Raw genomic sequence first — 27,539 nt, 5'->3', positions numbered from 1 at the left:
ACACAAGGAAACGCTTTCACTGGCACAATGGCAACAAGATCCGGCGAGGGAGTGCAGGGGAAGTGAGGTATAAGTAGGGAGTGCACAGGTGATAACACTGATTAGGCCTGCTGCGCCAATCAGTGGCGCAGTGGCCCTTTAAATTGCAGAGACCCGGCGCGCGCCCTAAGGAGCGGGGCCACGCGCGCCGGGACAAGACAGACGGGGAACGGGTCAGGTACGGGAGCCGGGACGCGCATCGCGAGCGGGCGCCTCCCGCGTCGTGAATCGCATCCCGGCTGGGAGAGATATTGCAGCGCACCCGGTCAGCAGGTCTGACCGGGGCGCTGCGAATGAGAGGATGCTGCGAGCGCTCCGGGGAGGAGCGGGGACCCGGAGCGCTCGGTGTAACAGTACCCCCCCCCTTGGGTCTCCCCCTCTTCTTAGAGCCTGAGAACCTGAGGACAAGACTTTTGTCTAGGATGTTGTCCTCAGGTTCCCAAGATCTCTCCTCTGGGCCACAGTTCTCCCAATCCACCCAAATTTTTTTTTTACCTCTGACGATCTTGGAGGCTAGAATCTCCTTCACAGAAAAGACGTCAGACGAACCGGAAACAGGAGTAGGAGAAACAACTTTGGGAGAGAAGCGGTTAATGATGAGTGGTTTAAGGAGAGAAACATGGAAGGCATTGGGAATACGGAGAGAAGGAGGAAGAAGAAGTTTGTAAGAGACAGGGTTAATCTGGCACAAAATTTTAAAGGGACCAAGATAGTGTGGTCCCAGTTTGTAACTGGGGACACGAAAGCGGACATATTTAGCGGAGAGCCATACCTTGTCTCCGGGAGCAAAAATGGGGGGAGTTCTTCTCTTTTTATCAGCAAATTTTTTCATCCGGGATGAAGCCTGTAAAAGAGAATTTTGGGTCTCTTTCCATATGGTGGAAAGATCACGAGTCACTTCATCCACAGCGGGCAAACCAGAGGGCAAGGGAGTAGGGAGGGGGGGAAGAGGGTGACGGCCGTACACCACGAAAAATGGGGATTTACCAGAAGATTCGGAGACTCTGAAGTTGTATGAGAATTCGGCCCATGGTAGAAGATCTGCCCAGTCATCCTGGCGGGAGGAAACAAAATGCCGTAAATAGTCACCCAGGACCTGGTTAATTCTTTCTACTTGCCCATTGGATTGGGGATGATAAGAAGAAGAGAAGTTTAATTTGATCTTGAGCTGTTTAAAGAGGGCCCTCCAGAATTTAGACACAAATTGAACGCCTCTATCTGAGACGATCTGCGTGGGCAAACCGTGAAGGCGAAAAATGTGTATAAAAAATTGCTTTGCCAACTGAGGCGCTGAAGGAAGACCAGGAAGAGGAATAAAATGTGCCATCTTGGAAAATCGATCAACGACCACCCAAACAACGGTGTTGCCATGGGATGAGGGCAAGTCCGTAATAAAGTCCATACCAATTTGTGACCAAGGCTGTTCAGGAACAGGCAGAGGATGAAGGAGACCAGCAGGCTTCTGGCGAGGAGTCTTATCCCGGGCACAGACAGTACAGGCCCGCACAAAATCAACAACATCAGTCTCCAGAGTCGGCCACCAATAAAATGGAGAGATGAGTTGAAAGGATATTTTGATGCCCGCATGGCCAGCGAGGTGGGAGGAGTGTCCCCATTTGAGAATCCCGAGACGCTGGCGTGGAGAAACGAAGGTCTTCCCTGGAGGAGTTTGCCTGATGGAGGCTGGAGAAGTGGAGATCAGACAGTCAGGAGGAATGATGTGTTGCGGAGAGACCTCTACTTCAGAGGCATCAGAAGAACGAGAGAGGGCATCGGCCCTAATGTTCTTGTCAGCAGGGCGAAAATGGATTTCAAAGTTAAAACGGGCAAAGAACAACGACCACCTAGCCTGGCGAGGGTTCAGTCGTTGGGCAGACTGGATATAGGAGAGAGAATCTTGTGATCAGTGTATATAGTAACTGGATATTTTGATCCCTCCAGCAGGTGCCTCCATTCCTCAAGCGCCAATTTAATGGCCAGTAGTTCTCGATCCCCGATGGAGTAGTTTTTCTCCGCCGGAGAGAAGGTCCTAGAAAAAAACCTACAAGTCACAGCATGCCCGGAAGAATTTTTTTGTAGAAGAACTGCTCCAGCTTCCACTGAGGAGGCATCTACCTCCAATAGGAAGGGTTTAGATGGGTCAGGTCTGGAGAGCACGGGAGCAGAAGAAAAGGCAGACTTGAGATGTTTAAATGCGTCTTCCGCTTGGGGAGACCAGGACTTGGGATTGGCATTCTTCTTGGTTAAAGCCACGATAGGAGTCACAATAGTGGAGAAGTGTGGAATAAACTGTCTGTAATAATTGGCGAACCCCAAAAAACGTTGGATAGCACGGAGTCCGGAGGGGCGTGGCCAATCTAACACGGCAGATAGTTTATCTGGGTCCATTTGTAGTCCCTGGCCAGAGACCAAGTATCCTAGGAAAGGAAGAGATTGACATTCAAACAGACATTTCTTCATTTTGGCATAAAGTTGATTGTCTCGAAGTCTCTGAAGAACCATGCGGACATGCTGGCGGTGTTCTTCTAAGTTGGCAGAAAAAATCAGAATATCGTCCAGGTAAACCACAACACAGGTATATAGGAGATCACGAAAAATGTCATTAACAAAGTCTTGGAAGACGGCAGGGGCGTTGCACAGGCCAAAGGGCATGACCAGATACTCAAAGTGTCCATCTCTGGTGTTAAATGCCGTCTTCCATTCGTCCCCCTCCCTGATGCGGATGAGATTATAAGCACCTCTTAAGTCCAGCTTGGTAAAGATGTGGGCGCCTTGTAGACGATCAAAGAGTTCCGATATAAGGGGTAAGGGGTAGCGGTTTTTTACCGTGATTTTATTAAGTCCGCGGTAATCAATGCAAGGGCGTAGGGAGCCATCTTTTTTGGACACAAAAAAAAATCCAGCTCCGGCAGGAGTGGAGGACTTGCAGATAAACCCCTTTTTTAAATTCTCCTGGATGTACTCCGACATGGCAAGAGTCTCTGGAGCAGACAGAGGATAGATTCTGCCCCGGGGTGGAGTAGTACCCGGGAGGAGGTCAATAGGACAGTCATAAGGCCTGTGAGGAGGCGAAGTCTCTGCTTGTTTTTTGCAAAAAACATCAGCATAGTCCAGATAGGCCTTAGGAAGACCAGATACCGGGGGAACCACAGGGTCACGACAGGGAGTACTGGGAACCGGTTTGAGACAGTCCTTGAGACAAAAAGTACCCCAGTTCTTGATCTCTCCTGTGGACCAATCAAGGGTTGGGGAATGGCGTTGAAGCCACGGTAATCCAAGAAGAATTTCTGAAGTGCAGTTGGAGAGGACCAAAAATTCAATTTTTTCGTGATGAGGTCCGATGCACATTAGGAGAGGTTCCGTGCGGTAACGCACGGTACAGTCCAATCTTTCATTGTTAACAGAATTGATGTAGAGGGGTCTGGCGAGATTGGTCACCGGGATGTTGAACCTGTTGATGAGAGAGGCCAAAATAAAATTTCCTGCAGATCCGGAATCCAAGAAGGCCATAGTAGAGAAGGAGAAGGTAGAGGCAGATATCCGCACAGGCACAGTAAGACGTGGAGAAGCAGAGTTGACATCAAGGACTGTCTCACCTTTGTGCGGAGTCAGCGTACGTCTTTCCTGGCGGGGAGGACGGATAGGACAATCCTTCAGGAAGTGTTCGGTACCGGCACAGTACAGGCATAGGTTCTCCATGCGGCGTCGTGTCCTCTCTTGAGGTGTCAAGCGAGACCGGTCAACTTGCATAGCCTCCACGGCGGGAGGCACAGGAACGGATTGCAGGGGACCAGAGGAGAGAGGAGCCGGGGAGAGAAACCGCCTCGTGCGAACAAAGTCCATATCCTGGCGGAGCTCCTGACGCCTTTCGGAAAAACGCATGTCAATGCGGGTGGCAAGATGAATAAGTTCATGCAGGTTAGCAGGAATTTCTCGTGCGGCCAGCACATCTTTGATGTTACTGGATAGGCCTTTCTTAAAGGTCGCGCAGAGGGCCTCGTTATTCCAGGATAATTCAGAAGCAAGAGTACGGAATTGTACGGCGTACTCGCCAACGGAAGAATTACCCTGGACCAGGTTCAGCAGGGCAGTCTCAGCAGAAGAGGCTCGGGCAGGTTCCTCAAAGACACTTCGAATCTCCGTGAAGAAGGAGTGTACAGAGGCAGTGACGGGGTCATTGCGGTCCCAGAGCGGTGTGGCCCATGACAGAGCTTTCCCAGACAGAAGGCTGACTACGAAAGCCACCTTAGACCTTTCAGTAGGAAACTGGTCCGACATCATCTCCAAGTGCAGGGAACATAGCGAAAGGAAACCACGGCAAAACTTAGAGTCCCCATCAAATTTATCCGGCAAGGATAATCGTAGGCCTGAAGCGGCCACTCGCTGCGGAGGAGGTGCAGGAGCTGGCGGAGGAGATGATTGCTGAAGCTGTGGTAGTAGCTGCTGTAGCATCACGGTCAGTTGAGACAGCTGGTGGCCTTGTTGCGCTATCTGTTGCGACTGCTGGGCGACCACCGTGGTGAGGTCGGCGACAACTGGCAGCGGGACTTCAGCGGGATCCATGGCCGGATCTACTGTCACGATTCGGCTGGCAGGAGGTGGATCCTCTGTGTCAGAGAGGGATTGGCGTGGACCGTGTCGGTGGACCGGTTCTAAGTTGCTACTGGTATTCACCAGAGCCCGCCGCAAAGCGGGATGGTCTTGCAGCGGCGGTAGCAACCAGGTCGTATCCACTAGCAACGGCTCAACCTCTCTGACTGCTGAGAAAAGCGCGGTACAGGGGAGTAGACAAGAGCAAGGTCGGACGTAGCAGAAGGTCGGGGCAGGCAGCAAGGATCGTAGTCAGGGGCAACGGCAGGAGGTCTGGAACACAGGCTAGGAACACACAAGGAAACGCTTTCACTGGCACAATGGCAACAAGATCCGGCGAGGGAGTGCAGGGGAAGTGAGGTATAAGTAGGGAGTGCACAGGTGATAACACTGATTAGGCCTGCTGCGCCAATCAGTGGCGCAGTGGCCCTTTAAATTGCAGAGACCCGGCGCGCGCGCGCCCTAGGGAGCGGGGCCGCGCGCGCCGGGACAAGACAGACGGGGAACGGGTCAGGTACGGGAGCCGGGACGTGCATCGCGAGCGGGCGCCTCCCGCGTCGCGAATCGCATCCCGGCTGGGAGAGATATTGCAGCGCACCCGGTCAGCAGGTCTGACCGGGGCGCTGCAATTGCGAGGATGCTGCGAGCGCTCCGGGGAGGAGTGGGGACCCGGAGCGCTCGGTGTAACACCTGTACTCTGCTATTCCAGTATAGTCTCCACATACAATGCTCTATCACTACTCCCTGTACTCTGCTATTCCGGTATAGTCTCCACATACAATGCTCTATCACTACTCCCTGTACTCTGCTATTCCAGTATAGTCTCCACATACAATGCTCTATCACTACTCCCTGTACTCTGCTATTCCAGTATAGTCTCCACATACAATGCTCTATCACTTCTCCCTGTACTCTACTATTCCAGTATAGTCTCCACATACAATGCTCTATCACTACTCCCTGTACTCTGCTATTCCAGTATAGTCTCTACACACAATGCTCTGTCACTACTCCCTGTACTCTACTATTCCAGTATAGTCTCCACATACAATGCTCTATCACTACTCCCTGTACTCTGCTATTCCAGTATAGGCTCCACATACAATGCTCTATCACTACTCCCTGTACTCTGCTATTCCAGTATAGTCTCTACACACAATGCTCTATCATTACTCCCTGTACTCTGCTATTCCAGTATAGTCTCCACATACAATGCTCTATCATTACTCCCTGTACTCTGCTATTCCAGTATAGTCTCTACACACAATGCTCTGTCACTACTCCCTGTACTCTGCTATTCTAGTATAGTCTCCACATACAATGCTCTATCACTACTCCCTGTACTCTGCTATTCCAGCATAGTCTCCACATACAATGCTCTATCACTACTCCCTGTACTCTGCTATTCCAGTATAGTCTCTACACACAATGCTCTATCATTACTCCCTGTACTCTACTATTCCAGTATAGTCTCTACACACAATGCTCTATCACTACCCCCTGTACTCTGCTATTCCAGTATAGTCTCTACACACAATGCTCTGTCACTACTCCCTGTACTCTGCTATTCCAGTATAGTCTCCACATACAATGCTCTATCACTACCTCCCTGTACTCTGCTATTCCAGTATAGTCTCTACACACAATGCTCTGTCACTACTCCCTGTACTCTGCTATTCCAGTATAGTCTCCACATACAATGCTCTATCACTACCCCCTGTACTCTACTATTCCAGTATAGTTTCGACATACAATGCTCTATCACTACCCCCTGTACTCTGCTATTCCAGTATAGTCTCCACATACAATGCTCTATCACTACCCCCTGTACTCTGCTATTCCAGTATAGTCTCCACATACAATGCTCTATCACTACCTCCCTGTACTCTACTATTCCAGTATAGTCTCTACATACAATGCTCTATCATTACTCCCTGTACTCTACTATTCCAGTATAGTCTCCACATACAATGCTCTATCACTACCTCCCTGTACTCTGCTATTCCAGTATAGTCTCTACACACAATGCTCTATCACTACCTCCCTGTACTCTACTATTCCAGTATAGTCTCCACATACAATGCTCTATCACTACTCCCTGTACTCTACTATTCCAGTATAGTCTCCACATACAATGCTCTATCACTACTCCCTGTACTCTGCTATTCCAGTATAGTCTCCACATACAATGCTCTATCACTACCTCCCTGTACTCTACTATTCCAGTATAGTCTCCACATACAATGCTCTATCACTACTCCCTGTACTCTGCTATTCCAGTATAGTCTCCACATACAATGCTCTATCACTACCTCCCTGTACTCTACTATTCCAGTATAGTCTCCACATACAATGCTCTATCACTACTCCCTGTACTCTGCTATTCCAGTATAGTCTCCACATACAATGCTCTATCACTACTCCCTGTACTCTGCTATTCCAGTATAGTCTCCACATACAATGCTCTACCACTACTCCCCATCTTACCTCTCTGCTATTCCTCCAGTCCTCCAGCTGCAGGGATGTAGTGTGGAGCCGGCTGTGTAGCTGCTGCAGTATGGGATGAGTATTTTTAGCTGTGTCCCTCTCCTCACACCGCCTGACTCTTCATTCTCATCTCAAGTCATATTACAAACAAGGAAAATGGAATTTTTCTGCCTGAACTGCAGCAAATCGGAACATCTAGAACACAGCGTCCTTGTCTGACAAGGAAATCCTCCCTATCGTCTACCCAGATTTCTAGATCTTGGGTATCTGATGGCTCTGCGGTGTACCCTGCCATGTCCTGCAAGATGATATAGACTAGGGCCAGTATATAGCACCACTTACTTATAGCACCATGTACTGTGTATAGCGCCATGTACTGTATATAGCACCACTTACTTATAGCACCATATACTGTGTATAGCGCCATGTACTGTATATAGCACCACTTACTTATAGCACCATATACTGTGTATAGCGCCATGTACTGTATATAGCACCACTTACATATAGCAACATATACTGTATATAGCACCATATACTGTATATAGCACCACTTACATATAGCACCATGTACTGTATATAGCACCACTTACTTATAGCACCATGTACTGTGTATAGCGCCATGTACTGTATATAGCACCACTTACTTATAGCACCATATACTGTGTATAGCGCCATGTACTGTATATAGCACCACTTACTTATAGCACCATGTACTGTGTATAGCGCCATGTACTGTATATAGCACCATGTACTGTATATAGCACCACTTACTTATAGCACCATATACTGTGTATAGCGCCATGTACTGTATATAGCACCACTTACTTATAGCACCATATACTGTGTATAGCACCATGTACTGTATATAGCACCATGTACTGTATATAGCACCACTTACTTATAGCACCATGTACTGTGTATAGCGCCATGTACTGTATATAGCACCATGTACTGTATATAGCACCACTTACTTATAGCACCATATACTGTGTATAGCGCCATGTACTGTATATAGCACCACTTACATATAGCAACATATACTGTATATAGCACCACTTACTTATAGCACCATGTACTGTGTATAGCGCCATGTACTGTATATAGCACCACTTACATATAGCAACATATACTGTATATAGCACCACTTACTTATAGCACCATGTACTGTGTATAGCGCCATGTACTGTATATAGCACCATGTACTGTATATAGCACCACTTACATATAGCACCATATACTGTGTATAGCGCCATGTACTGTATATAGCACCATGTACTGTATATAGCACCACTTACTTATAGCACCATGTACTGTGTATAGCGTCATGTACTGTATATAGCACCACTTACTTATAGCACCATGTACTGTGTATAGCGCCATGTACTGTATATAGCACCACTTACATATAGCAACATATACTGTATATAGCACCACTTACATATAGCGCCATGTACTGTATATAGCAACATATACTGTATATAGCACCACTTACATATAGCACCATGTACTGTATATAGCACCACTTACTTATAGCACCATATACTGTGTATAGCGCCATGTACTGTATATAGCACCACTTACATATAGCAACATATACTGTATATAGTACCACTTACATATAGCACCATGTACTGTATATAGCACCACTTACATATAGCAACATATACTGTATATAGTACCACTTACATATAGCACCATGTACTGTATATAGCACCACTTACTTATAGCACCATGTACTGTGTATAGCACCATGTACTGTATATAGCAACATATACTGTATATAGCACCACTTACATATAGCACCATGTACTGTATATAGCACCACTTACTTATAGCACCATATACTGTGTATAGCGCCATGTACTGTATATAGCACCACTTACATATAGCAACATATACTGTATATAGTACCACTTACATATAGCACCATGTACTGTATATAGCACCACTTACATATAGCAACATATACTGTATATAGTACCACTTACATATAGCACCATGTACTGTATATAGCACCACTTACATATAGCAACATATACTGTATATAGTACCACTTACATATAGCAACATATACTGTATATAGTACCACTTACATATAGCACCATGTACTGTATATAGCACCACTTACTTATAGCACCATATACTGTGTATAGCGCCATGTACTGTATATAGCACCACTTACATATAGCAACATATACTGTATATAGCACCACTTACATATAGCACCATGTACTGTATATAGCACCATTTACTTATAGCACCATATACTGTGTATAGCGCCATGTACTGTATATAGCACCACTTACATATAGCAACATATACTGTATATAGCACCACTTACATATAGCAACATATACTGTATATAGCACCACTTACATATAGCACCATGTACTGTATATAGCACCACTTACATATAGCACCATATACTGTGTATAGCGCCATGTACTGTATATAGCACCACTTACATATAGCAACATATACTGTATATAGTACCACTTACATATAGCACCATGTACTGTATATAGCACCACTTACATATAGCACCATATACGGTACTGTATATAGCACCATGTACTGTATATAGCACCACTTACATATAGCAACATATACTGTATATAGCACCACTTACATATAGCAACATATACTGTATATAGCACCACCTACATATAGCAACATATACTGTATATAACACCATGTACATGGTGCCCCCCATATCCTCCCCTCCCACACTATATAGAACATGGCGCCCTGTAAGCGCTGTACGATGGTAATATGAGGGTACTGTACGGTACTATAATTTGAGCACTGTATTGTGGCACTTTTTAGGTACTCTTGGTTTAGATACTTCAGCTCAGTAGACACATATAAGGCTGGGATCACACCACGTTTTCGCAATACAGTTCCCATATATGTTTTCAATGTGAAAAACGTACAGAACCGTATTGAAAACCATATGCACTGACTCTCCATTGAAAACCGTACGCCAAAATATGCATCAGGTTGTGTCCGTTTTGCATCCTGTAAGGTTTTGTCAGTTTTTTTCCCCGTACCCAAAACTGTAGCCAACCACGGTTTTTGGTCCGGGTGAAAAACCGTATTAGGCTGGGTTCACACTACGTTTTGTCCCATACGGGAGCGCATACGGCAGGGGGGAGCTAAAAGCTCGCGCTCCCGTATGCCTTCGTATGCGCTCCCGTATGTCATTCATTTCAATGAGCCGACCGGAGTGAAACGTTCGGTCCGGTCGGCTCATTTTTGCGCCGTATGCGCTTTTACAACCGGACCTAAAACCGTGGTTGACCACAGTTTTAGGTCCGGTTGTAAAAGCGCATACGGCGCAAAAATGAGCCGACCGGACCGAACGTTTCACTCCGGTCGGCTCATTGAAATGAATGGCATACGGGAGCGCATACGGTCACATACGGGAGCGCGAGCTTTTAGCTCCCCCCTGCCGTATGCGCTCCCGTATGGGACAAAACGTAGTGTGAACCCAGCCTAAAACTGTATACTTTTTTTTTTTTAACATGGGAGTCAATGGGAACCGTACAGAAGTGTATGTGCGTGCGGTTCCATCCGGTTTTCACCATACGGTTTTTGACTTTGCACAGTTTTTTTTCTTGGAATTTCAATCAAACAAATAAAACTTTATTCATAATGGAGTGAAAAGTTAAAAACGTATAAGTTTTTTCTTAAAAAAACGGATGCAACTGGATATTATTTTTTAAATTATACAGTGACCCCCCCCCCGACCTACGATGGCCCCAACATACGATCATTTCAACATACGATGCTTTTTTGTATGTCAGGGCCATCGCATAAACGGCTATCCGGCAGCGCAGACTACTTCAGCTGCCGCTGGATAGCCGTTTAAGGTGCCCCGTGTGGTCCGGTGATGATCACTCACCTGTCCCCGACGTTCCGGACCGTCCTCTTCAGGATCCCATGCATCGCCGTTGCTCTCCGTCGTCATCATCACGTCATCGCGCACGCCGTCCCATCCTCCAATAGGAGCGGAGTGCGCAGCAACGTGATGACGGCGATTGGACAGCGACGTGCCCGGCCAGCAGAGACGGTCCGGAGCGGCGGGGACACCCTGGGGACGCAGTGACAGCGATGGAGGGCAACATCCAGGTGGTGGTCCGGAGCGGCGGGGACAGGTGAGTATAACTTCCTATTCTTTTCATTGCACGGATCCCTCAACATACGATGGTTTCAACTAACGATGGTTCATGTGGAACGAATTACCATTGTATGTTGAGGGACCACTGTATACTGTTTTTAACTATTTACGGGTTAAAATTTGTACACACATTTTGATACAGTTTAGACCGGTTTTCATCAATAACATTATTACAAAAACGTGGTGTGAATGCAGCCTTAGGCCTATAGCCACTGTGCAGAGGAAAAGTTGCTGCGTTGCCCATAGCAACCAATCAGATAGCTGCTTTCATTTTTAAAAATGAAAGAAGCTATCTGATTGGTTGCTATGGGCAACGCAGCAACTTTTCCTCTGGGCAGGTTTTGATAAATCTCCCCAATGGCTCAGCTCAGTGTTTCCCAACCAGGGAGCCTCCAGCTGTTGCAAAACTACAACTCCCAGCATGCCCGGACAGCCGTTGGCTGTCCGAGCATGCTGGGAGTTGTAGTTTTGCAACAGCTGGAGGCTCCCTGGTTGGGAAACACTGGCTCCACTCAAAATCTTGCATAAAAAAACACCAGTCTTAGCATATGTATCACACAAGCCGGGCTTAGATACACTGGGCTCAGCAAACAGTATGGAAACAGCAGCTGGTATGATGCACTATAGAATTAGATACTTTTAGCTTAGCAGACGGTATCACACATAAAGGATCGGATACAGTGGCCGGTTAACATACAGGATAGACTGTGATACATTAGCTCGGCAGACGGTATCATGCAAGAAAGGCTTAGATACAGTGGTTTGGGGCACAGTATTAACCATTTATGGTACAGACAGATGAATTGATTGTTGGTTTATATCCGTATAGTCATGTTTCATGCATGAAAGGCTTAGATACAGCGGTTTGGGGCACATTATTAACCATTTATGGTACAGACAGATGAATTGATTGTTGGTTTATATCCGTATATTCATGTTTCGTGCATGAAAGGCTTAGATACAGTGGTTTGGGGCACATTATTAACCATTTATGGTACAGACAGATGAATTGATTGTTGGTTTATATCCGTGTATTCATGTTTCATGCATGAAAGGCTTAGATACAGTGGTTTGGGGCACAGTATTAACCATTTATGGTACAGACAGATGAATTGATTGTTGGTTTATATCCGTATATTCATGATTCATGCATGAAAGGCTTAGATACAGTGGTTTGAGGCACATTATTAACCATTTATGGTACAGACAGATGAATGATTGTTGGTTTATATCCGTGTACACCATTTGTTTTCTATCATTTAGTGAAGTCAGGAAATAGTGGAGACCCCCGACCCGAGCCTGGCGTCTGGGTGGTCTCAGGATAGGTGAAGGGGAAGTATTCCAATTACCATTAATTGTAAAAGAAACACAGCAAAGACTGTACAGGGATCAATCACCGCAGCGTAAACAGCATTATACAGCGGCTCAGATAACATGGATGTGGTTATAATACACCGCTACCATACTGCTCTCTGTAATATATCAACCCCTCCAATGTAACACAAGGACAAGGTCCCTGCTAAACTAACACCAATATAATGGCAAGATAATGCAGTTATATTCAGCCCACATAATACTGCCAGATAGTGGTAACATAATACTGCTATATCTAGCCAGCGTAATACTGCCAGACAGTGCTAAGACGATACTGCTGTATAGAGCTTACCTAATACTACCATATAATGCAAAGATAATACTGCCATATACAGCCAACATGATGCTACCATATAGTGCCAAGATAATGCTTCTATATTCAGTCCACATAATACTGCCAGACAGTGCTAAGACAATACTGCTGTATAGAGCTTACCTAATACTACCATATATTGCCAAGATAATACTGCTGTATAAAGCTTACCTAATGCTGCCATATAGTGCAAAGATAATACTGCCATATACAGCCAACATGATGCTACCATATAGTGCCAAGATAATGGTTCTATATTCAGCCCACATAATACTGCCAGATGGTGGTAGCATAATACTGCTGTATCTAGCCAACATAATACTGCCAGACAGTGCTAAGACAATACTGCTGTATAGAGCTTACCTAATACTACCATATAGTGCAAAGATAATACTGCCATATACAGCCAACATGATGCTACCATATAGTGCCAAGATAATACTTCCATATTTAGTCCACATAATACTGCCAGATGGTGGTAGCATAATACAGCTGTATCTAGCCAACATAATACTGCCAGACAGTGCTAAGACAATACTGCTGTATAGAGTTTACCTAATACTACCATATAGTGCCAAGATAATACTGCTATATAGCAGGCCCATATAGTACCGACAGAAAGTGCTAAGAGGATACTGCTGCATACAGGTCACCTAATACTACCATATAGTGCTAAGATAATGCTACTATATTTAGCCAGATAGTGCTAAGATGATACCGCCAGTTACAGCCCAACTACTACTACCATATATTACCAATACAATACTGCCACATGCAGGCCACATATTACTGTCAGATACCACCAAGATAATACTGTCATTTACAGCCAAGCAAATACTGCTATATATTGCTGATATAATACTGCTATATCCAGCCCACTTCTATATCTAATCCATATAATTCCACCAGTGACTGATAAGATAATACTTATTTACACCGCACTGCTATTTACACCACACATAATACCACCAGATATTGACCAAATATTATGTACCCTCCAAATAATACTGCTTTAAATAGGTTTTCCTGGCCATCAATGACTGATCAGCGGGGGTGATGACATCCGGCACCCCTGCCTATCTGCTTTTTGGTGCCCTGCACCGCACAATACACACTGTCTGATGCCCTGCGCTGTTCATTGTATTGTGGTGGTGCCAGGTAAGTGCCTCTCAGCTCCTTTCCACTTAAATGGAAGTTGAGCTGCAGTTACCCAGCGCCACCAATAAACAACTTATCAGCGACTGTGGAAAGTATAGTCCCATAAAACCCCTTTAAAGAGCCCACATAATATTGCCAAACAATGCCAAGATAATATTGTCATATAGAGACCACATACTACTACCATATGGTCCACAAATAATATATAGTATCCAAATAATACCCCATAATCCAAATAAAAGCCCACAAATATATATTTACTGCCTGGGAAAGGAAAAGCAACATATGAAGGCCCTCTTGTACTTACAACCAGTCCTGATATCCCGTCCTCGTATCCCGACCTCATATCCTGACCTCATATCTCAAACTCATATCCTGACCTTATATCCCATGCTGTCCTCAAATCCTGTCTTCATATCCCATCCTCATATCCTGTCCTCGTATCATGTTCTCATATCCCGATCTTATATCCTGCTCATATCCAGTCCTCATATCCCGTCCATATATCCCGATCTCATATCCTGTCTTCATATCATGTCCTCATATCCCATCCTCATATCATGTCCTCATATCCTGTCCTCATATCCTGTCCTCATATCCTGTCTTCATATCCCATCCTCATATCATGTTCTCATATCATGTCCTCATATCCTGTCTTCATATCCCGTCCTCATATCCTGTCCTCATATCCTGTCTTCATATCATGTCCTCATATCCTGTCCTCATATCCTGTCTTCATATCATGTCCTCATATCCTGTCCTCATATCCTGTCTTCATATCATGTCCTTATATCCTGTCCTCATATCCTGTCTTCATATCATGTCCTCATATCCTGTCCTCATATCCTGTCTTCATATCATGTCCTTATATCCCGTCCTCATATCCTGACCTCATATCCAGTCCTCATATCCTGTCCCCATATCTTGACCTTATTTGCTGTCCTCAAATCCCATCCTCATATCCCGTCCTCATATTCTGACCTTATATCCCATCCTCATATCCTGTCCTCGTATCATGTTCTCATATCCCGATCTTATATCCTGCTCATATCCAGTCCTTATATCCTGACCTCATATCCCGTCCTCATATCCCTTCTTCATATTCCGTCCTCATATCCTGTCTTCATATCCTGTCCTCATATCCTGTCTTCATATCCTGTCCTCATATCCTGTCCTCATATCCTGTCCTCATATCCTGTCTTCATATCATGTCCTCATATCCCGTCCTCATATCCCGTCCTCATATCCCGTCCTCATATCACGACCTCATATTCTGTCCTCATATCCTGTCCTCATATCCTGTCCTCATATCCTGTCCTCATATCCTGACCTCATATGCAGTCCTCATATCCTGTCTTCATATCCTGTCCCCATATCCTGTCTTCATATCATGTCCCCATATCCTGTCCCCATATCCCGTCCTCATATCATGTCCTCATATCCTGTCCTCATATCCTGTCTTCATATCATGTCCTCATATCCCGTCCTCATATGCCGTCCTCATATCCCGTCCTCATATCCTGTCCTCATATCCTATCCTCATATCCAGTCCTCAGGTGGGGCTGAGTTGGGATGAAGACATTGTAGGCCAAAAGAAGAAAGGTGCAGGGCTTTGCAGGAGGTGTGGTTTTGTGGGAGTGGACGTGACATGGCTGTCCGTACATGCTGGGAGTTGTAGTTTTGCAGCAGCTGGAGGCACACTGGTTGGGTTACACTGCTGTAGGCTGGGGGTCACAATGTTCTAGGTTGGTGTATAGAACATTTCTGTTCATATCACTGATGACCTCCAATGACTTGTGACACTGGTGTGATCCCTCAGGAACACATATCTGTTATTGAATGATGACCACAACTTGACATATGGAGTATATCAGGACACGATGAGCGCTGTGCTGGGGGCACATATCCTGCCACCCCCCATAATTATGCCCCTGATAAGCATGTACAGGCCATAGGTTAAGGCAGCTAATAGTCACTGACAACCTGCAGACCTGACACATATATGATGGAAACATTCTGCAGCTGGAAAACCTCTGGTTGGAAAATGTAACACACGGACATGATGTGCGAAGGCTACAGGGTAAGAAGATAACGAAGGAACGTTCTGCCACATTACGGTAGAACATCATCACTTATCAACAGGCCCGAGCAGCTATCAATGTCCACTGAGGGATTAGTTATAACCACCACCCCTAGCTATACACAAACCCCATGGTACAATCCCCTATACAGACAGTGTTATAGTATATTCTTGTACATAGGAGGCAGTATTATAGTAGTTATTGTTACGCCGAGCGCTCCGGGTCCCCGCTCCTCCCCGGAGCGCTCGCAACATCCTCGCAATCGCAGCGCCCCGGTCAGACCTGCTGACCGGGTGCGCTGCGATACCTCTTCCAGCCGGGATGCGATTCGCGATGCGGGTGGCGCCCGCTCGCGATGCGCACCCCGGCTCCCGTACCTGACTCGCTCTCCGTCGGTCCTGTCCCGGCGCACGCGGCCCCGCTCCTTAGGGCGCGCGCGCGCCGGGTCTCTACGATTTAAAGGGCCACTGTGCCGCTGATTGGCGCAGTTGGCTTAATTAGTGTATTCACCTGTGCACTTCCCTATATTACCTCACTTCCCCTTCCCTTCCTTGCCGGATCTTGTTGCCATCGTGCCAGTGAAAGCGTTTCCCAGTGTGTTCCTAGCCTGTGTTCCAGACCTCCTGCCGTTGCCCCTGACTACGATCCTTGCTGCCTGCCCCGACCTTCTGCTACGTCCGACCTTGCTCTTGTCTTCTCCATTGTACCGCGCCTATCTTCAGCAGTCAGAGAGGTTGAGCCGTTGCTAGTGGATACGACCTGGTTGCTACCGCCGCTGCAAGACCATCCCGCTTTGCGGCGGGCTCTGGTGAAAACCAGTAGCAGCTTAGAACCGGTCCACTAGCACGGTCCACGCCAATCCCTCTCTGGCACAGAGGATCCACCTCCTGCCAGCCGAATCGTGACAGTAGATCCGGCCATGGATCCCGCTGAAGTTACACTGCCAGTTGTCGCCGACCTCACCACGGTGGTCGCCCAGCAGTCGCAACAGATAGCGCAACAAGGCCACCAGCTGTCTCAACTGACCGTGATGCTACAGCAGCTACTACCCCAGCTCCAGCAATCATCTCCTCCGCCAGCTCCTGCACCTCCTCCGCAGCGAGTGGCCGCTTCTGGTCTACGACTATCCTTGCCGGATAAATTTGATGGGGACTCTAAGTTTTGCCGTGGCTTTCTTTCACAATGTTCCCTGCACTTGGAGATGATGTCGGACCAGTTTCCTACTGAAAGGTCTAAGGTGGCTTTCGTAGTCAGCCTTCTGTCCGGAAAAGCTCTGTCATGGGCCACACCGCTCTGGGACCGCAATGACCCCATCACTGCCTCTGTACACTCCTTCTTCACGGAGATTCGAAGTGTCTTTGAGGAACCTGCCCGAGCCTCTTCTGCTGAGACTGCCCTGCTGAACCTGGTCCAGGGTAATTCTTCCGTTGGCGAGTACGCCATCCAATTCCGTACTCTTGCTTCCGAATTATCTTGGAATAATGAGGCCCTCAGCGCGACCTTTAAAAAAGGCCTATCCAGCAACATTAAAGATGTTCTGGCCGCACGAGAAATTCCTGCTAACCTGCATGAACTTATTCATCTAGCCACTCGCATTGACATGCGTTTTTCCGAAAGGCGTCAGGAGCTCCGCCAGGATATGGACTTTGTTCGCACGAGGCGGTTTCTCTCCCCGGCTCCTCTCTCCTCTGGTCCTCTGCAATCCGTTCCTGTGCCTCCCGCCGTGGAGACTATGCAAGTTGACCGGTCTCGCTTGACACCTCAAGAGAGGACACGACGCCGCATGGAGAATCTGTGCCTGTACTGTGCCGGTACCGAACACTTCCTGAAGGATTGTCCTATCCGTCCTCCCCGCCTGGAAAGACGTACGCTGACTCCGCACAAAGGTGAGACAGTTCTTGATGTCTACTCTGCTTCTCCACGCCTTACAGTGCCTGTGCGGATATCTTCCTCCATCTTCTCCTTCTCTACTATGGCCTTCTTGGACTCCGGATCTGCAGGAAATTTTATTTTGGCCTCCCTCATCAACAGGTTCAACATCCCGGTGACCAGTCTCGCCAGACCCCTCTACATCAATTGTGTTAACAATCAAAGATTGGACTGTACCGTGCGTTACCGCACGGAACCCCTCCTAATGTGCATCGGACCCCATCACGAAAAAATTGAGTTTTTGGTCCTCTCCAATTGCACTTCTGAAATTCTCCTTGGATTACCGTGGCTTCAACGCCATTCCCCAACCCTTGATTGGTCCACAGGAGAGATCAAGAGCTGGGGTACTTCTTGTTTCAAGGACTGTCTTAAACCGGTTCCCAGTACTCCCTGCCGTGACCCTGTGGTTCCCCCTGTAACCGGTCTCCCTAAGGCTTATATGGACTATGCTGACGTATTTTGCAAAAAGCAAGCTGAGACTTTACCTCCTCACAGGCCTTATGACTGTCCTATTGACCTCCTCCCGGGCACTACTCCACCCCGGGGCACAATTTATCCTCTGTCCGCTCCAGAGACTCTTGCTATGTCTGAATACATCCAGGAGAATTTAAAAAAGGGGTTTATCCGCAAATCCTCCTCTCCTGCCGGAGCTGGATTTTTTTTTGTGTCCAAAAAAGATGGCTCCCTACGTCCTTGCATTGATTACCGCGGACTTAATAAAATCACGGTAAAGAACCGCTACCCTCTACCTCTTATCTCAGAACTCTTTGATCGCCTTCAAGGTGCCCACATCTTGACCAAACTGGACTTAAGAGGTGCTTATAATCTCATCCGCATCAGGGAGGGGGACGAATGGAAGACTGCATTTAACACCAGAGATGGACACTTTGAGTATCTGGTCATGCCCTTTGGCCTGTGCAACGCCCCTGCCGTCTTCCAAGACTTTGTTAATGAAATTTTTCGTGATCTCTTATATTCCTGTGTTGTTGTGTATCTGGACGATATTCTGATTTTTTCTGCCAACTTAGAAGAACACCGCCAGCATGTCCGCATGGTTCTTCAGAGACTTCGAGACAATCAACTTTATGCCAAAATGGAGAAATGTCTGTTTGAATGTCAATCTCTTCCTTTCCTAGGATACTTGGTCTCTGGCCAGGGATTACAAATGGACCCGGATAAACTCTCTGCCGTCTTGGATTGGCCACGCCCCTCCGGACTCCGTGCTATCCAACGTTTTTTGGGGTTCGCCAATTATTACAGACAATTTTTTCCACACTTTTCCACCATTGTAGCTCCTATCGTGGCTTTAACCAAGAAAAATGACAATCCTAAGTCCTGGTCTCCCCAAGCGGAAGACGCATTTAAACGGCTCAAGTCTGCCTTTTCTTCTGCTCCCGTGCTCTCCAGACCTGACCCATCTAAACCCTTCCTATTGGAGGTAGATGCCTCCTCAGTGGGAGCTGGAGCGGTCCTTCTACAAAAAAATTCTTCCGGGCATGCTGTTACTTGTGGTTTTTTTTCTAGGACCTTCTCTCCGGCGGAGAGAAACTACTCCATCGGGGATCGAGAACTACTGGCCATTAAATTGGCACTTGAGGAATGGAGATATCTGCTGCAGGGATCAAAATTTCCAGTTATCATTTACACCGATCACAAGAATCTCTCCTATCTCCAGTCTGCCCAACGGCTGAACCCTCGCCAGGCCAGGTGGTCGTTGTTCTTTGCCCGTTTTAACTTTGAAATTCATTTTCGCCCTGCCGACAAGAACATTAGGGCCGATGCCCTCTCTCGTTCCTCGGATGCCTCGGAAGCAGAGGTCTCTCCGCAACACATCATTCCTCCTGACTGTCTGATCTCCACTTCTCCAGCCTCCATCAGGCAAACTCCTCCAGGGAAGACCTTCGTTTCTCCACGCCAACGTCTCGGGATTCTCAGATGGGGTCACTCCTCCCACCTCGCAGGCCATGGGGGCATCAAAAAGTCCCTGCAACTCATCTCTCGTTTCTATTGGTGGCCGACTCTGGAGACGGATGTTGTTGATTTTGTGCGGGCCTGTACTGTCTGTGCCCGGGATAAGACTCCTCGCCAGAAGCCTGCTGGTCTCCTTCATCCTCTGCCTGTCCCCGAACAGCCTTGGTCACTGATTGGTATGGACTTTATTACTGACCTACCCCCATCCCGTGGCAACACTGTTGTTTGGGTGGTTGTTGATCGATTTTCCAAGATGGCACATTTTATTCCTCTTCCTGGTCTTCCTTCAGCGCCTCAGTTGGCAAAAAATTTTTTGTACACATTTTTCGTCTTCACGGTTTGCCCACGCAGATCGTCTCGGATAGAGGCGTCCAATTCGTGTCTAAATTCTGGAGGGCCCTCTGTAAACAGCTCAAGATTAAATTAAACTTCTCTTCTTCTTATCATCCCCAATCCAATGGGCAAGTAGAAAGAATTAACCAGGTCCTGGGTGACTATTTACGGCATTTTGTTTCCTCCCGCCAGGATGACTGGGCAGATCTTCTACCATGGGCCGAATTCTCATACAACTTCAGAGTCTCTGAATCTTCTGCTAAGTCCCCATTTTTCGTGGTGTACGGCCGTCACCCTCTTCCCCCCCTCCCTACTCCCTTGCCCTCTGGTTTGCCCGCTGTGGATGAAGTAACTCGTGATCTTTCCACCATATGGAAAGAGACCCAAAATTCTCTTTTACAGGCTTCATCCCGCATGAAAAGGTTTGCCGATAAGAAAAGAAGAACCCCCCCCATTTTTGCTCCCGGAGACAAGGTATGGCTCTCCGCTAAATATGTCCGCTTTCGTGTCCCCAGTTACAAATTGGGACCACGCTATCTTGGTCCTTTCAAAGTCTTGTGCCAGATTAATCCTGTCTCTTACAAACTCCTTCTTCCTCCTTCTCTTCGTATTCCCAATGCCTTCCATGTCTCTCTCCTTAAACCACTCATCATCAACCGTTTCTCTCCCAAACTTGTTTCTCCCACTCCTGTTTCCGGTTCTTCTGACATCTTCTCCGTAAAGGAGATACTGGCCTCCAAGACGGTCAGAGGAAAAAGATTTTTTTTGGTAGATTGGGAGGGCTGTGGCCCTGAAGAGAGATCCTGGGAACCTGAGGACAACATCCTAGACAAAAGTCTGGTCCTCAGGTTCTCAGGCTCCAAGAAGAGGGGGAGACCCAAGGGGGGGGTACTGTTACGCCGAGCGCTCCGGGTCCCCGCTCCTCCCCGGAGCGCTCGCAACATCCTCGCAATCGCAGCGCCCCGGTCAGACCTGCTGACCGGGTGCGCTGCGATACCTCTTCCAGCCGGGATGCGATTCGCGATGCGGGTGGCGCCCGCTCGCGATGCGCACCCCAGCTCCCGTACCTGACTCGCTCTCCGTCGGTCCTGTCCCGGCGCTCGCGGCCCCGCTCCTTAGGGCGCGCGCGCGCCGGGTCTCTACGATTTAAAGGGCCACTGCGCCGCTGATTGGCGCAGTTGGCTTAATTAGTGTATTCACCTGTGCACTTCCCTATATTACCTCACTTCCCCTTCCCTTCCTTGCCGGATCTTGTTGCCATCGTGCCAGTGAAAGCGTTTCCCAGTGTGTTCCTAGCCTGTGTTCCAGACCTTGACTTGCCCCTGACTACGATCCTTGCTGCCTGCCCCGACCTTCTGCTACGTCCGACCTTGCTCTTGTCTTCTCCATTGTACCGCGCCTATCTTCAGCAGTCAGAGAGGTTGAGCCGTTGCTAGTGGATACGACCTGGTTGCTACCGCCGCTGCAAGACCATCCCGCTTTGCGGCGGGCTCTGGTGAAAACCAGTAGCAGCTTAGAACCGGTCCACTAGCACGGTCCACGCCAATCCCTCACTGACACAGAGGATCCACCTCCTGCCAGCCGGCATCGTGACAGTTATATTCTTGTACATAGGAGGCAGTATTATAGAAGTTATATTCTTGTACATAGGAGGCAGTATTATAGTAGTTATATTCTTGTATATAGGAGCAGTATTATAGTAGTTATATTCTTGTACATAGGAGCAGTATTATAGTAGTTATATTCTTGTACATAGGAGCAGTATTATAGTAGTTATATTCTTGTATATAGGAGCAGTATTATAGTAGTTATATTCTTGTATATAGGAGCAGTATTATAGTAGTTATATTCTTGTATATAGGAGCAGTATTATAGTAGTTATATTCTTGTATATAGGAGGCAGTATTATAGTAGTTATATTCTTGGACATAGGAGCAGTATTATAGTAGTTATATTCCTGTACATAGGAGGCAGTATTATAGTTTTTATATTCTTGTATATGGGAGCAGTATTATAGTAATTATATTCTTGTATATAGGAGGAAGTATTATAGTAGTTATATTCTTGTATATAGGAGCAGTATTATAGTAGCTATATTCTTGTATATAGGAGCAGTATTATAGTAGTTATATTCTTGTACATAGGAGCAGTATTATAGTAGTTATATTCTTGTATATAGGAGGCAGTATTATAGTAGTTATATTCTTGTATATAGGAGGCAGTATTATAGTAGTTATATTCTTGTATATAGGAGCAGTATTATAGTATTTATATACTTGTATATAGGAGCAGTATTATAGTAGTTATATTCTTGTATATAGGAGCAGTATTATAGTAGTTATATTCTTGTATACAGGAGGCAGTATTATAGTAGTTATATTCTTGTACATAGGAGCAGTATTATAGTAGTTATATTCTTGTATATAGGAGGCAGTATTATAGTAGTTATATTATTGTGTATAGGAGCAGTATTATAGTAGTTATATTCTTGTACATAGGAGCAGTATTATAGTAGTTATATTCTTGTATATAGGAGGCAGTATTATAGTAGTTATATTCTTGTATATAGGAGCAGTATTATAGTAGTTACATTCTTGTATATAGGAGGCAGTATTATAGTAGTTATATTCTTGTACATAGGAGCAGTATTATAGTAGTTACATTCTTGTACATAGGAGGCAGTGTTATAGTAGTTATATTCTTGTATATAGGAGCAGTATTATAGTAGTTATATTCTTGTATATAGGAGGCAGTATTATAGTAGTTATATTATTGTGTATAGGAGACAGTATTATAGTAGTTATATTCTTGTTCATAAGAGCAGTATTATAGTAGTTATATTCTTGTACATAGGAGCAGTATTATAGTAGTTATATTCTTGTATATAGGAGGCAGTATTATAGTAGTTATATTATTGTATATATCAGCAGTATTATAGTAGTTATATTCTTGTACATAGGGAGCAGTATTATAAAATTACATATTCTTCAGCATACCTTATCAGATTATAATGTGTGTGGTGTGACCGCAGAACAAAAAAAAAAACAAAAAAAAAACATCCTACAATTACCAGGACATCTGGGACACTTGTAGGATGGTGTATAAGGAAAGTACATTTCTCCTAACAACATAACATTATTCCAGTGTTCACAGACGTGAAATAAACCTGCGTCCTGACCCCTTCCTCTGCTCCTACCAGTCCTGAGGCTCTTCTCTCCATCTCTGCCCCCCTCTCTTCCCACATCCCGTCCCCTTATATGGAATTCATTTTCTCTATAAATAAACATTTCTAACCCACTCTGGTCGCTGCCTGGCTTCCCGCCAATTACGCCTTTTTCTCCCTCGCAGCCGTGGGGAAAGGAGTCAGGTCAGGGGAGACCTAGGACATCCCTTATATAACCGAAATCCTTGTAATTACAAGACGGATCCAAGACGGGAATTAGTAAAATGAAAAGTTAGGCCAGACAGGAGAAAAGGGGCAATTACGGTTTTGCCACTCCATCCCCGCCATGCTCTATAGTCCACAACCTGTAAATGTATCCTTATTGTTTAACATATCTATGACTATATAGCGGTGTTATTATTTGGGCGCCATATGGCACTATTAAGGTATCACTCTGAAAAAAATATCCCCTATTCAAAGGATAGGGGATAAGTTTTAGTTTTTGAGACCCCCCTGCGATGTCCTGTACGGGGCCCTGGCTCCCTCCATATATCTCTATGGTAGAGCCAAAGATAGCCGGATGGCTCTCCCATAGAAATACATGGAGGGGGCGTGTTGACCACCGTTTCATGCTGGGTTTGACACGCCCTGATCACGGGAAGAGAGCAGTGGCCCCGTAGAGGAGATTGCATGGGGAGATCCCCCTATACTTGATGGGGATATGTTTTTCAGTGTGACATATCTCCTTTTATTGTTTACAGCAGTGTTTCTCAACCATGGTGCCTCCCAGCTGTTGCTAAACTACAACTCCCAGCATGCTGGGAGTTGTAGTTTAGCAACAGCTAGGAGGCACACTTGGGGGAAAACACTGGTTTACAGTATATCCCTGTTGTGAAGGCACTGTGTAGTAGTGTTTATTAACACAGTATGGCGGTATTATTATGGCCAGTTTTTTGACCACCTTATTCTCCTCTTTCCAAAAAAATAGAGAGGGGCCTCACAAATGTTTTGCCCCGGGGGGGCCTTCTCCATAAGGCTCTGTCATGAATAACGTGCAGTATATAGTCGCAGTATAATACATGTAAGAGTAAATAATGATGGAGTAATTTACAGCCTATAGATGCAGAGGAATAATGTCACTACCATCACTTAAAGGGGTATTCCAGGAAAAAACTTTTTTCTATATATATCAACTGGCTCCAGCAAGTTAAACAGATTTGTAAATTACTTCTATTAAAAAAAAAATCTTCATCCTTTCAGTACTTATGAGCTTCTGAAGTTAAAGGGGTACTCCGCTCCTAGACATCTTATCCCCTATCCAAAGGATAGGGGATAAGATGTCAGATCGCCGGGGTCCCGCTGCTGGGGACCCCCGGGGATCGCTGCTGCAGCACCCCACTATCATTACTGCGCAGAGCGAGATCGCTCTGCACATAATTAGGGGCAATACAGGGGCCGGAGCATCGTTATGTCACGGCTCCGCCCCTCGTGACGTCACGGCCTGCTCCTGTCAATACAAGTCTATGGGAGGGGGCGTGGCGGTCGTCACGCCCCCTGCCATAGACTTGCATTAAGGGGACGGGCCGTGATGTCATGAGGGGCGGAGCCATGATGTCCCGCTGCTCCGGCCCCTGTATCGCCCGTCATTACTGCACAGAGCGAATTCGCTCTGTGCAGTAATGATGGCGGGGTGCTGCAGATAGGGGATAAGATGCCAGGGGCGGAGTACCCCTTTAAGGTTGTTCTTTTCTGTCTCAGTGCTCTCTGATGACACGTGTCTCGGGAAACGCCCAGTTTAGAAGCAAATCCCCACAGCAAACCTCTTCTAAACTGGGCGGTTCCCGAGACACGTGTCATCAGAGAGCACTTAGACAGAAAAGAACAACCTTAACTTCAGAAGCTCATAAGTACTGAAAGGATTAAGATTTTTTAATAGAAATAATTTACAAATCTGTTTTACTTTCTAGAACCAGTTGATATATATAAAAAAAGTTTTTTCCTGGATAACCCCTTTAGAACTAATACTCGGAGAGCTGTGTGGTCATTTGTGCCATAAAACGCTCCGGAATGTTCTAAAATAGAGCATAAAACCATCAGAAAACAATAACACAATTGATGCGTCGATCCATTAAGTGCCATAATATGTGCCGCCATCCTTGTTATGTAACGGTTGACTCCTCCTGATATCTAGTCAGGCACGGATTGGGATGTTTTAGTATAAAGTTTCACAAAATGTTGGCTGCCAGATGGCATTGAGTTTATGAAAGGCAACACCATCTGGCGGCACTTTATAAAAGGATGGTCTGTACAGATTTATTTAAAAAAAATGTGTATATAAGGCTATTTTAAGATATATATTTTAAGATTAAAAGGGTATTTGTGAGAATGTTTTTTTTAATTAGGTTGTGCCAGAAAGTGATACAGATTTGTATATTTTACTTCCAGTACTTATCAGCTGCTGTATTCCCCAAAGAAGTCATATAAAGTGCTCTCTGCCACCCCCTCTGTCCATGTGAGGAACTGTCTTCACTTGGACAGTCTCCAACATAGACAGAGGTGGTGGTGGGGGAGAACTGTTGTCTGACTGGAAAGAACTACACAACTTCCTCCAGGGCATACAGAAGCTGATAAGTACTGAACGGCTTGAAGTTTTTACACAAAGTTCATTTACAAATTTGTATCACTTTCTGATTTGCAAAAAAAAAAATTTATGAGCGCTGTCAGAAACCAAAACTTTTTCTATGTTGTACATCTTGGCAAAACCGTAACCTTTCTCATATACTTCATAAGAAAATTCTATTTTTCTTTTTTTATAGAAATCATGGCTTATAAAAATGACCACTAGGGGTCCCCATACCATTCAGAACATAATCCTGTCTGGCTGCAACATCATCTTTGTCCCAGCTGAAGCACAGACTGGGACAAAGTCCAGTAAGTGAGGGCGGGACTAGCACTCCTCTGTGCTCACTCCTGTCCTATCAGACTGCAACATGAAAACAGAGAGGAGGGGGGTTACAGAGCAGCCTGCAGTGATTGGATGAAGAGACCCAGCACAGCAGACTCAGGGAGGAAGTGAATGCATGGTGAGTGAGGGCGGGCTCAGTGCTTTCCTCAGACACGCCCCTTCCTGAGCAGAGGATGTCAGAATCAGTGAGCAGCAGAAAGAAGGAATCTGTGAGCCAAACACAGAAGCTAGACACATAAAAAATGTAAAAATGTATGACAGGTACACTTTAAGCTGGCTACACATTTTAGATCATGTTCATTTCACCAACAGCTATCATTCTGGATCACCTCGTATACGTGGACACTCAGCTCGGCAGAGTGTGCATGTACTTTAAACCGCAACCAGGGGACAACGCTGCAACCAGACACCTTTTATTTACTGAGAATAAATGGATTAGAGATGGGAAGCCCCAGATAATCAGCCAATCCAGCCAAAATTGGCAGATTTGGCCGAAAGGGCTCATTCACATCACATTCGTGCGCCACAGATATGTCGGCAAAATGCCAAAATTGCATACCTACATATCCATGCTCAGAGAGGCACGGGCCCCATTGATTTTATTGGCCTGAATGTAGTCAGCGACATGTACTGTTTATAATGCTGGTGTTTTCCTGTGGCGCAAGGTCAATAGGGACCCCCTACACTTTGCTGGGAAAGGGGTCTTTTACAGGATAAGCGAAGAAGAAGATCTGCTATGATATCAATTGGTGTTTTTTTTCAACCAGTGTGCCTCCAGCTGTTGCAAAACTACAACTACCAGCATGCCCGGACAGCCAACGGCTGTCCGGGCATGCTGGGAGTTGTAGTTTTGCAACAGCTGGAGGCACACTGGTTAGGATACAGTACATAGGACCTAATGGATAAAAAAGCATGGCCTCAGAAATGAATGAAATACAGCATATTGGGCGCAG

General features: G+C 46.0%; 1 protein-coding gene across 7 annotated transcripts in view; it reads right to left on the bottom strand.

The window, feature by feature from the left end:
- The window catches only part of KANK2 (KN motif and ankyrin repeat domains 2), a 99,960-nt gene that overhangs the window by 42,816 nt on the left and 29,605 nt on the right, over nt 1-27,539 (bottom strand). Inside the window, exon 1 of one of the 7 annotated variants that reach the window (XM_056570481.1) lies at nt 7,117-7,348. The exons of the other annotated variants lie outside the window; for them this stretch is intronic. The gene's annotated coding sequence lies outside the window, so the exon portion shown is untranslated. Of the gene's footprint in view, nt 1-7,116; nt 7,349-27,539 lie in introns of those variants that run through there. 7 annotated transcript variants of the gene reach the window in all.

Source organism: Hyla sarda, chromosome 4 (assembly GCF_029499605.1).
Source record: "Hyla sarda isolate aHylSar1 chromosome 4, aHylSar1.hap1, whole genome shotgun sequence".
Taxonomy (NCBI): Eukaryota; Metazoa; Chordata; class Amphibia; order Anura; family Hylidae; genus Hyla; species Hyla sarda.
The sequence above is the reverse complement of the archived record's forward strand: the minus strand, read 5'-3'. Positions and strand labels throughout refer to the sequence as shown.